The sequence below is a fragment of the Cajanus cajan genome, chromosome 8 (genome assembly GCF_000230855.2).
Source record: "Cajanus cajan strain Asha chromosome 8, NIPB_CcT2T_4, whole genome shotgun sequence".
In the NCBI taxonomy this organism is placed as follows: Eukaryota; Viridiplantae; Streptophyta; class Magnoliopsida; order Fabales; family Fabaceae; genus Cajanus; species Cajanus cajan.
The window spans coordinates 21,023,897-21,032,678 of NC_138524.1; the positions used below are offsets into that span (position 1 = coordinate 21,023,897).

Sequence of the window (8,782 nt, forward strand, 5' to 3'; positions counted from 1 at the left end):
TTCGAGCCGGATGAGCTTCGAAATGGACCCTTGGCAGATCTTGAGCGATTTCCACATCACGTTAATCTCAAGGAATGTTTTGAAGACGCTCTGGAATTCTCCAATGTCACCCCTGACCCATTCGTAGCCAGTGATGACGGGGAAGGCATCCCTAGGGTGATTACCACCCTTATTCTTTTTAGCAGCGGCCGACTCGTCGGCCACCGCTTTGTCGCGCGCCTTTCCCTTGCCCTTGCCCTTGGCCGATGCAGAGGGGGCGGCGCCGCTATCACCAGCCATCGAAAAATAAAAAGTCTCGAAGAACGAGAAGGACAAAGAAGAAAGGAGAGGGAGATCGACAAAGAAGAAGAACGAGAAAGAAGACAGCAGAAAGGAAGTACCTGGTACTATTCCTCAGAAAAATGACCTTAACGACGACTGGGTTGCCGGAAATGGCGACGAAAAAGGCAAACGGAGACGATGAAAGGAGGAATGCAAAGTTCGACGTGCACAAGAAGCCAAGAACGGGAAGGACGAAGAAAAAAGGAGAGGGAGACCGACAGAGAAGAAGAACGAGAAAAAAGACAGCAGAAAGGAAGCACCTGGTACTCTTCCTCAAAAAATGACCTTAACGACGACTGGGTTGCCAGAAACGGCGATGACAAAGGAAAATAGAGACGATGAAAGGAGGAATGCAAAGTTCGAATTCGCGGGCAAGGTCACGGGCAAGGTCGAATACAAAGATACACCTCCTCAGCATCTTGAGGGGCAGAGATCCCCCCGACCTCCTTCTCTCCCCTCTTTCTCTTCCTACGGTTTCCAGGGAGCGACCTTCTCCTCGAGGGGCTCAGGGACCTCGATCTCAGCAACATTGTAGCGGGCTTTCAGCTCGCGCCACTTGCTCCTCTCCATGATGCCTGCAAGCACAAAAATCAATCCAACACATAAGAAAAAAGCATATCATCCCTCGATCGACCCCGCAGGCAATTGAGTGTACCAGGCAAGTGCTGCTCCCTTAAGCGAGGTCAAAAAAACCCTACAAAGAATAGCATCTTCATTAGTGTATAGGTTTACCTGTGTAATGTATAGGTCGACGTGCTCATCTGGGTCAGTCGTGTCATCGTAGCGATCGATGTTGAGAGGTTTCCATCCGAAGAGGAGGGGCGTCTCCATGATGCCGTCGACAAAAGGGTGGCGGTGGATGCTCAACCGATTCCCAGGAGCCTGGGCGGGAGCATTGATGACTTTGTGGTCTGACCTATTTGTCGGCACGTGTGACTGATGAACAGTAGACCTATGGGTCGCCGCTTTGGGTGCAGTCGATGGTTGGGAAACAGAGTGTCCTTTTTCCTCATGTGGATTACTCGGTTGTGGGGGTTGATCAGAAGGGCGCCGAGGAAGCTGGGCGCGAATGCGCTCATTCTCAACATGCAGCGCCACTAGGTCAGTTTCGTGCTTGGCACGAATGTTGTCCAGGTCGACGACGTGTTCCTACCGCATTTGATTGACTTGTTCGATCAGTCTTCTTAGCGCTGCTTCACTGTCCATTCTTGTTGAGCGATCTAGGTCGTCCGTTGCTCGTCTACTATGGCTTCGGGTGAAAACTATACGTGTGGCTGATAAGAGCTGTCTTGATCGACTCCACGGTGGGCGCCAAATGTTCTTACCGGAGATCGGTCGTAGGGATGATCTGCTGGGCAAGATTGGTGAGCCTCCTTCGCCGGGTACGTTTGCTGTTTCAGAGTGGGGGTGGTACCTGCAAAAGAGACTCCGATGCTAAAGTTAATGTTTGTGGATGTATATCTCCTATAAGTAATGCACGTACCCTTGTATGAATTAAGGTTTCATTGGGCCTTGGGCCTGAGATTAGTTATGACCTATTTATATAGCGGGCCTTGTCTTGACCGATGTCGCCTAGCGCGTGTCCGAGGTCGTTCTGTGCTGTGATGTCAAGCTAGAGCTCGGTTTCGCGGTATGAATAGTACAAAAACTATATTAATTTTTTTTATAGTAAAAAAATGATTTTCATTATAAATGGTGTTACAGGAAGCATTAATCAATATATATAAATAAATAAAAAAGCATCTCAATATCAATATAGAAAAATGTAAAAGCACATATTTCTTCATGTGCTTTTATAAGAAATAAATGATTAAATTTTTTTGTTCTAATTATAAGAAACAATAACTTACTTTAAAATATATGAATTATTAATTTTCTTTTATAGTGTATTTATTGATGTATTAACAATACAAATTATTCTCATTGTTGAAAAAAATAGTCCCTTGAATTAGATGTACTACCCTTTAATGCAACCTATATTTAAACCAATTAATTTTAAAGATATTTTTGAAATAAAATTTAATTCTATGACATTATTAATGAAAATTAATCATCTTAACCATTTTTATTATTTTTGATAAATTAGTTATTTTTTTCTTATATAAAGGACCGAAGACTTTCAATTGAAGACTTTTTGCATTCATCTTTTAGCAAGAACATCTGGTAACCACTATGAAACTATTAAAATTTGAGTTAATCACTTATATACTGTCAGTATGAAGTTTTTTTACACTGACAATCAATTATATCTTTTAATTGTGTCATGTCACTGTTAAAGTAAATGTGTTTATAGTGACATGACACAATTAAAAGATATAATTGGTTAGCAGTGTAAAAAAAACTTTACACTGACAGTGTATAGATGACTAACTCTTAAAATTTTTCCTACAGACTCTACTAAATTGAGACAATGGTTGGAATAGGAGCTTCACCAAACAGGAATTATGGAATTCGTAACAACACTAAATGCTAACAGAGTTGCAACAATGTAAGAAGCAAAACCAACAACAACAAAAGTGACATAAGGAAGAAATGGTTTTCCCTTGACAACAGAATGTTGAGTTGTGACAATTAATCGATCTACCAACACTAGTACACAAAGGGTCTTTTACGTCGGAAAAGGTTCCGACGTTAATACGGGAGACGTAAATTTACGTCGCCTCTGAAAGGCGACGTAAATTTACGTCGGGGATTCTCACAGACCGACGTAAAAGGGACAAAAAACAGCCACAATTTTACGTCGGACATGGAGTGGTCCGACGTAAATTTACGTCGGCCATTGCAAGGCCCGACGTAAATTTACGTCGGACAACGCCATGTCCGACGTAAATTGTGGCTGTTTTTTTTCTAAAACGTTTATAAATTTTTTATATACCCAACACCTGCATATAAATATAGTCCAAAATACCAAATCTAAACCAGGCAGTCCAGAATAGAAATTCAAATTATATTTCAAAATTGAATGACAAAAGCTATAAATCCTATTATCCTAAAAAAGCTATAAAACATATGTTTGTCAATGCTATCTAACTAACTAAACTAACTAACTATCAAACTATAAACATAATATCTAACTAACTAAACTAACTAACTATCAAACTATAAACATAATATCTAACTAACTAAACTTAGAAAAAAAGTTGTCCATTATTCTCTTATCTTGAGCAACTCATCTTCGGGCAATGAAGATGGATCTTGAAAGACCTGAAACATTAATTTAAGTGTCATTAATATGCAATGTTAATTATCCTAAAGATAAATATAGTTAAATAAATTTTGATATGAATTACCTGCGCCCAAGAATCAATAATACCCGCAGAAACTATGGCTCTCATCCAATACATGATGTAATAGCCACATTCAAACGAGTCTTGTTGCTTATTACACTAAAATGAGAAACAAATAACTATTATTTCCAAAGTCAATAAATTTAAATATTATTGACTGTATGAATTAATTTGCTAACCTTAGGGCATATGAAATGCAATGACTTTGATGATCCGCCTCTTCCACTTAATATATTAGCTCTAGACACGATTCTAATTAATTGAAATAAAAACAAATGTTAGCCAATATATATAATTACAGTTTTAAAACATAATGAAAAATTTAGTTACCCTTGTAATTGGCATTTAATTTCGTGGCTTGGTTTTCGATGTAGTGAACAAAACCACACCACGGTGTATTCCTTAGGAATGATTACCATTAACTGCCAATGGGACCTACATTGTATGAAAAACAAATTAGTTATAAAATTACCATGATTAAAAAACCAATTAAAAAACTAACCCGTCAATGTATGGAGCCATGTATATATCTCTTCTTGAGTCACTCATCCATGTTTGCATATATTGCTGGATCTGGACCTGAGTGTTTCCTGATTTTTGGATTGATTGAGGCTCAATAAATCCATATACTTCTGCTTGTCCTTGCTCCACACTCAATTTGTCCATGTACCTAACACAAATAATTATTATAAGTTAAATGTAATTATTGTAAATTTAGACTCATAAAAGAAAATATGACTTACATGGCCCACAGCTGTATGATAGATATATTTAACATGGAGTTTCCCCCAACAATCTCTAATGCATCAAGCAAAGATATGTATAGTGGAACATCAGAGCTATCAACTCCAAAAACTCTAATGTCCCACTGCAATTGAATTGGTTTCTTCTTTAATCGTGGTAATATGATTAGAAGCTTAGATATGGGATCACCCTCAGCTTCTGCGATATCAGCATCATCAACATGAGGTTCTCTGATGACCTGCTTACCACGATTGATAAAATCCTAAAGAAATAATGAAAATTAGTTAAACAATAATAGAATTATAAGAATATAAAAGAGCAATAATATAATTACCTTTGCCCGTGCTGAAAGCGGCATGACCAAACGTTTTGGCCAAGCTAAGAATGTGTCGGTTGCCTGCCCCACTAGTTGAACCTCTGTATTGGGCAAAGGCACTGGAGCAGCAGCATCTTGAACTTGGTCAACCACAACCCGTGTCCAGTCTGGCTGTAGAGGGACACCATGGATGGTTGAGCCACCCTCAAATACTCGGCCAAAAGCCACTAACCGTGGGGGGTCATCCTCAACATATAACTCACACTGGTTTGGTACATCAGTGTGAGTCTGATCTGGTGAGGGATTTGGAGCAGCACAACTCCCTTTAGTGCTGACTCGAACACCATCATGAGCAACTGCAGTCTGTTGCTGAGAACGAGCCAAAAGTTCAAACTTCTATTCAAACTATTTTTGAATATTCTTCAATCTCTCTTCAAACTGACTCTCCAATCTCTGCTCCAATCTCTGCATAACCTCTTGACTGCAAGAGTCAATAGTGCTCCTCGATGATCGGGCACCAAAGAAATCTCGGTGGCTCCAAGAACCACCAACACCACGCACACGGCCTCCGTGCTCTGGCCTTCCTATGGCCGTTGTGAGGATATCATTCCGACCATCGGAAACAAATGAGCCTTGGGTGCTCTGCTCAACTAAACCCTCCTACAACATATTAACAATAAGTATACCCTAAACTACACTTATGAATTAAATGAGTTGAAATGAAGAGTGTTAGTTTGTATATTTTTACTTACTATTTTATCCGCAACGACCCTTGCAGACTCAGAAGTCATTTGCCCATCTGATTTTGTCTAGGCTGCTATCCACATCTCATGGCGGGGAGGTGACTCCACACGGTCAGCAGACTCAACCCCTGCTGCCTTTGCCCTAGCCTTCTTCATTTCCTTTTTTTTTCTTTCATATCCCCCTCTTGACAATAGATGGGGTGCATCATTCTTGGCCTGTCGTTCTTGGGCAGCTATTCTTTTAGCCTGCAATAATACAAAAAAGAAAATAAGATTAATTAAAATATACCTTAAGTATTTGTGTCAATGTAAGAGTTATCAATAACTAACCTGCCACGAAGGGTCCAATCGAGTGGCACGAAATTGCATCCACTCCTCATCAGTGATCTGGTACTTTAGACAGGGAGTCTCATTTTGTCGCTCTCCAAATACATACTCCCGTGTCAAGAAAGTCTTGAAGTCTCTCCACCTAGTGGCCAGGGCAGATAACATCTTCCTCCTCATGACCTCAGAATTGGGAATGACAAAATTTTGCTATGAAAATAACAACAATTAATAAATAATGTATTTAAGTTATATAATATTCAAGGGATGTGAAAGTATATACCTGAATATCCTGCCACATGAGGTTCTTGTCAACCTCCTGAACGTCATCCCATGATGGAATGATAATAGAAACATGTCGTCGAGCTAGGACTCCCAAATAGCTCTTAAACTTGGTAGCATTTGGGCCTGATGCCTTGCCAGAACGAGGATCCACCTCAACCGGTGTCCTCTCCTTGGCAATGCGCCCAGCTGTCAACCTAGACAATCGGGTGACAGATCTACCTTCCCTCCTTCCACTGCCAGACCCAGAATCCTCCATAATCCTGAAAAAATTAAACTCTCATTATTAAAACAATGAATTAACTGAATAGACAAATAAAGTAAAAAAAATAATAACAATATAGCAACATAATAACTAATAAAAAAACAAATAATACACAAACAGAATAGATGGTAAACTAAAGGTCAATGCCTAAAACATAATAACAATATAGCAACATAATAATTAATAAAAAAAAATAATACACAAACAGAATGGATGGTAAACTAAAGGTCAATGCCTAAAAAAGTCTCTTCTTTAATGCATCTGGAATGGCCCGTACTGAAATTAGAACGGGCCGTTCCAGATCAACAAATTACAAGAACAAAAATTCCAGCAGAACGGGCCGTTCTCCTTGCAGAACGGGCCGTTCTCCTTGCAGAACGGGCCGTTCTCCTTGCAGAACGGGCCGTTCTCCTTGCAGAACGGGCCGTTCCAGATGAACGTAAAACACAAAAATAAACAAAATAATGGGAAGAATATGAGAATGAAAGTTACCTCAGTGCAGACTCTTCAAGGACTTAGACTGAGAGCAATGTGTTCAAACAAGGGCCTCCGAAACTTACATACAAGAATATGAGAATCAATATGAGAGTACAAGGCGCGCGCGGGAATATGAGAATATTGGGAGTTTTGTAGCACCAGGAGATAATTTACGTCGGCCTAGTAGTGGTCCGACGTAAATTATCAATTCTACGTCGGGCAGGTATAGAGCCGACGTAGAACTGATAATTTACGTCGGACCCCTACCAGGCCGACGTAAATTATCTTCTGTTATTTACGATTGTGCCACCGCGTTTTTATAACGTCGATCTTTACCCATTCCGACGTAATTTAGGAGACGTAAAAGCTACTTTTTCCACTAGTGCAAGCTACTAGATTCAAACTCGATGTCCTCTGATTCTTTAGAGGATTCAATTTTTCCTTCTGGAATGCCATCAACTCAAGCTCCATGATCTAAGCCAATTCAACCTTCTTATACATCTAGGCCAACCATGACTTCAAAGCCCACCTTTTAGCAAGCAAGTCAAGACATTGACACCTTATTTCGTTGTAGTGCTGGAAGAATTTTGGAAGCACCCATTTACTTATGAAATCATGCAAACTCCCCTTCCATGATTGTTAATTGTTGTTATTTATTATCTTTCCCAAACATTATTATTATTAAATTTTCTTTACTTTTACTTAATTTTCCATATTCATTTTTCCTCCTTCTTACACTTCCTAAACATATATTCTAGGCATTTTCTTTATTGTTTTTATTTTTATTTTTTAAATTTTGAGAGATGAAATAACTATATACACCCTTTAAATTATATATAAATCACGTATTTTTTTACAATTGGACTATATTATTACTATTTTTATTGTTGCTACCATCCATTAATAATAATAAAGATTTTATTGATGAATATTCATTATAATGTTTTAATTTCAACTCTTAATTTTTTTATTTATAATCTAAATGTTATTATATAACGCTCTCATTTCTAATAATAAAATATATTTTTATTGAATATTATTTATAAATATATATAATTATTAATGATTTTGAGTCAAATAGTTTTTAACTAGTCTTTATATAATATACGATAAAACATTATTCCTTTTAAAAATTAAAAATTGTAAATACATGTTATGGAAAGATCTTCTAAGATCATAACTAACCCTCTAGCCAGTAATTTCTTCATATGTCCACTTTTTGGATGCTTATGCATTATTTATGAGTGTTAATGATCATGGCCCTTAGATCCTATTTTGCACATGATTTTGCCGGCTCCAAGCAACCGTTCTATTTTTCTCAGCTATTTTTCCCATCATATATTTTTTTTCTGTCTTTTCAATATTTTTGTGTTTTAGCTTTTGATTTTCTTGTTTGTAAATGTAGAAGAGAATCTAATTAGATAACCATGTCAGGAAAAGTGGAAAAGACTAAAACTGCAATAGCAAGTCCAGGCTATTGAAAAGTATGTCAACTATAAGTCTGAAACGTGTAACACAGTCTAAGAAAAAATAAATAAATAAGTTAAACATACAATTTACTCGTCTTATATATTATAAATTCTCAATTTAATCATTACATATAAAAAATATTAAATTAGTTTATATATATATATATTATTGATTTAACTCTTATTATTATTAATCTCTTTATGTAAAATTTCATATCTTATAATAAATAGTATTTTAGAAATTATTTTCACGTTTAATGTATTTATTTTAGTATTTTTGATATTATTTAATTAGTAATATGAGTTCTAGTTTAATTATGTGACATGATTTGTAATTATATTTTGTTTAATTAGTAGAGCAGGAGTTATTTTTATGAAATATTTTATTATTAATAATTATGTTTAAGTTATCTTATAAAACGGAGAAGATATGTTTAATAATAGTAATAATAATAATAATAATATTATTATTATTATTATTGTTATTATTATTTTATGGAAGGGGAAGGAAGGACGTGATGTTTATTTGATTAATTAGTATTGTTATTATTATT

At 36.9% G+C, this 8,782-nt stretch overlaps 1 long non-coding RNA gene across 1 annotated transcript; it reads right to left on the bottom strand.

The window, feature by feature from the left end:
• Positions 1 to 2,011: 2,011 nt before the first annotated feature.
• On the bottom strand, positions 2,012 to 6,966 carry LOC145950711 (uncharacterized). The gene is made up of 3 exons (XR_014428578.1): positions 4,687 to 6,966; positions 3,612 to 4,614; positions 2,012 to 3,525 (listed from the first exon to the last, which is right to left on the bottom strand). It is a non-coding gene; the product is annotated as an uncharacterized LOC145950711 (long non-coding RNA).
• Positions 6,967 to 8,782: the final 1,816 nt, after the last annotated feature.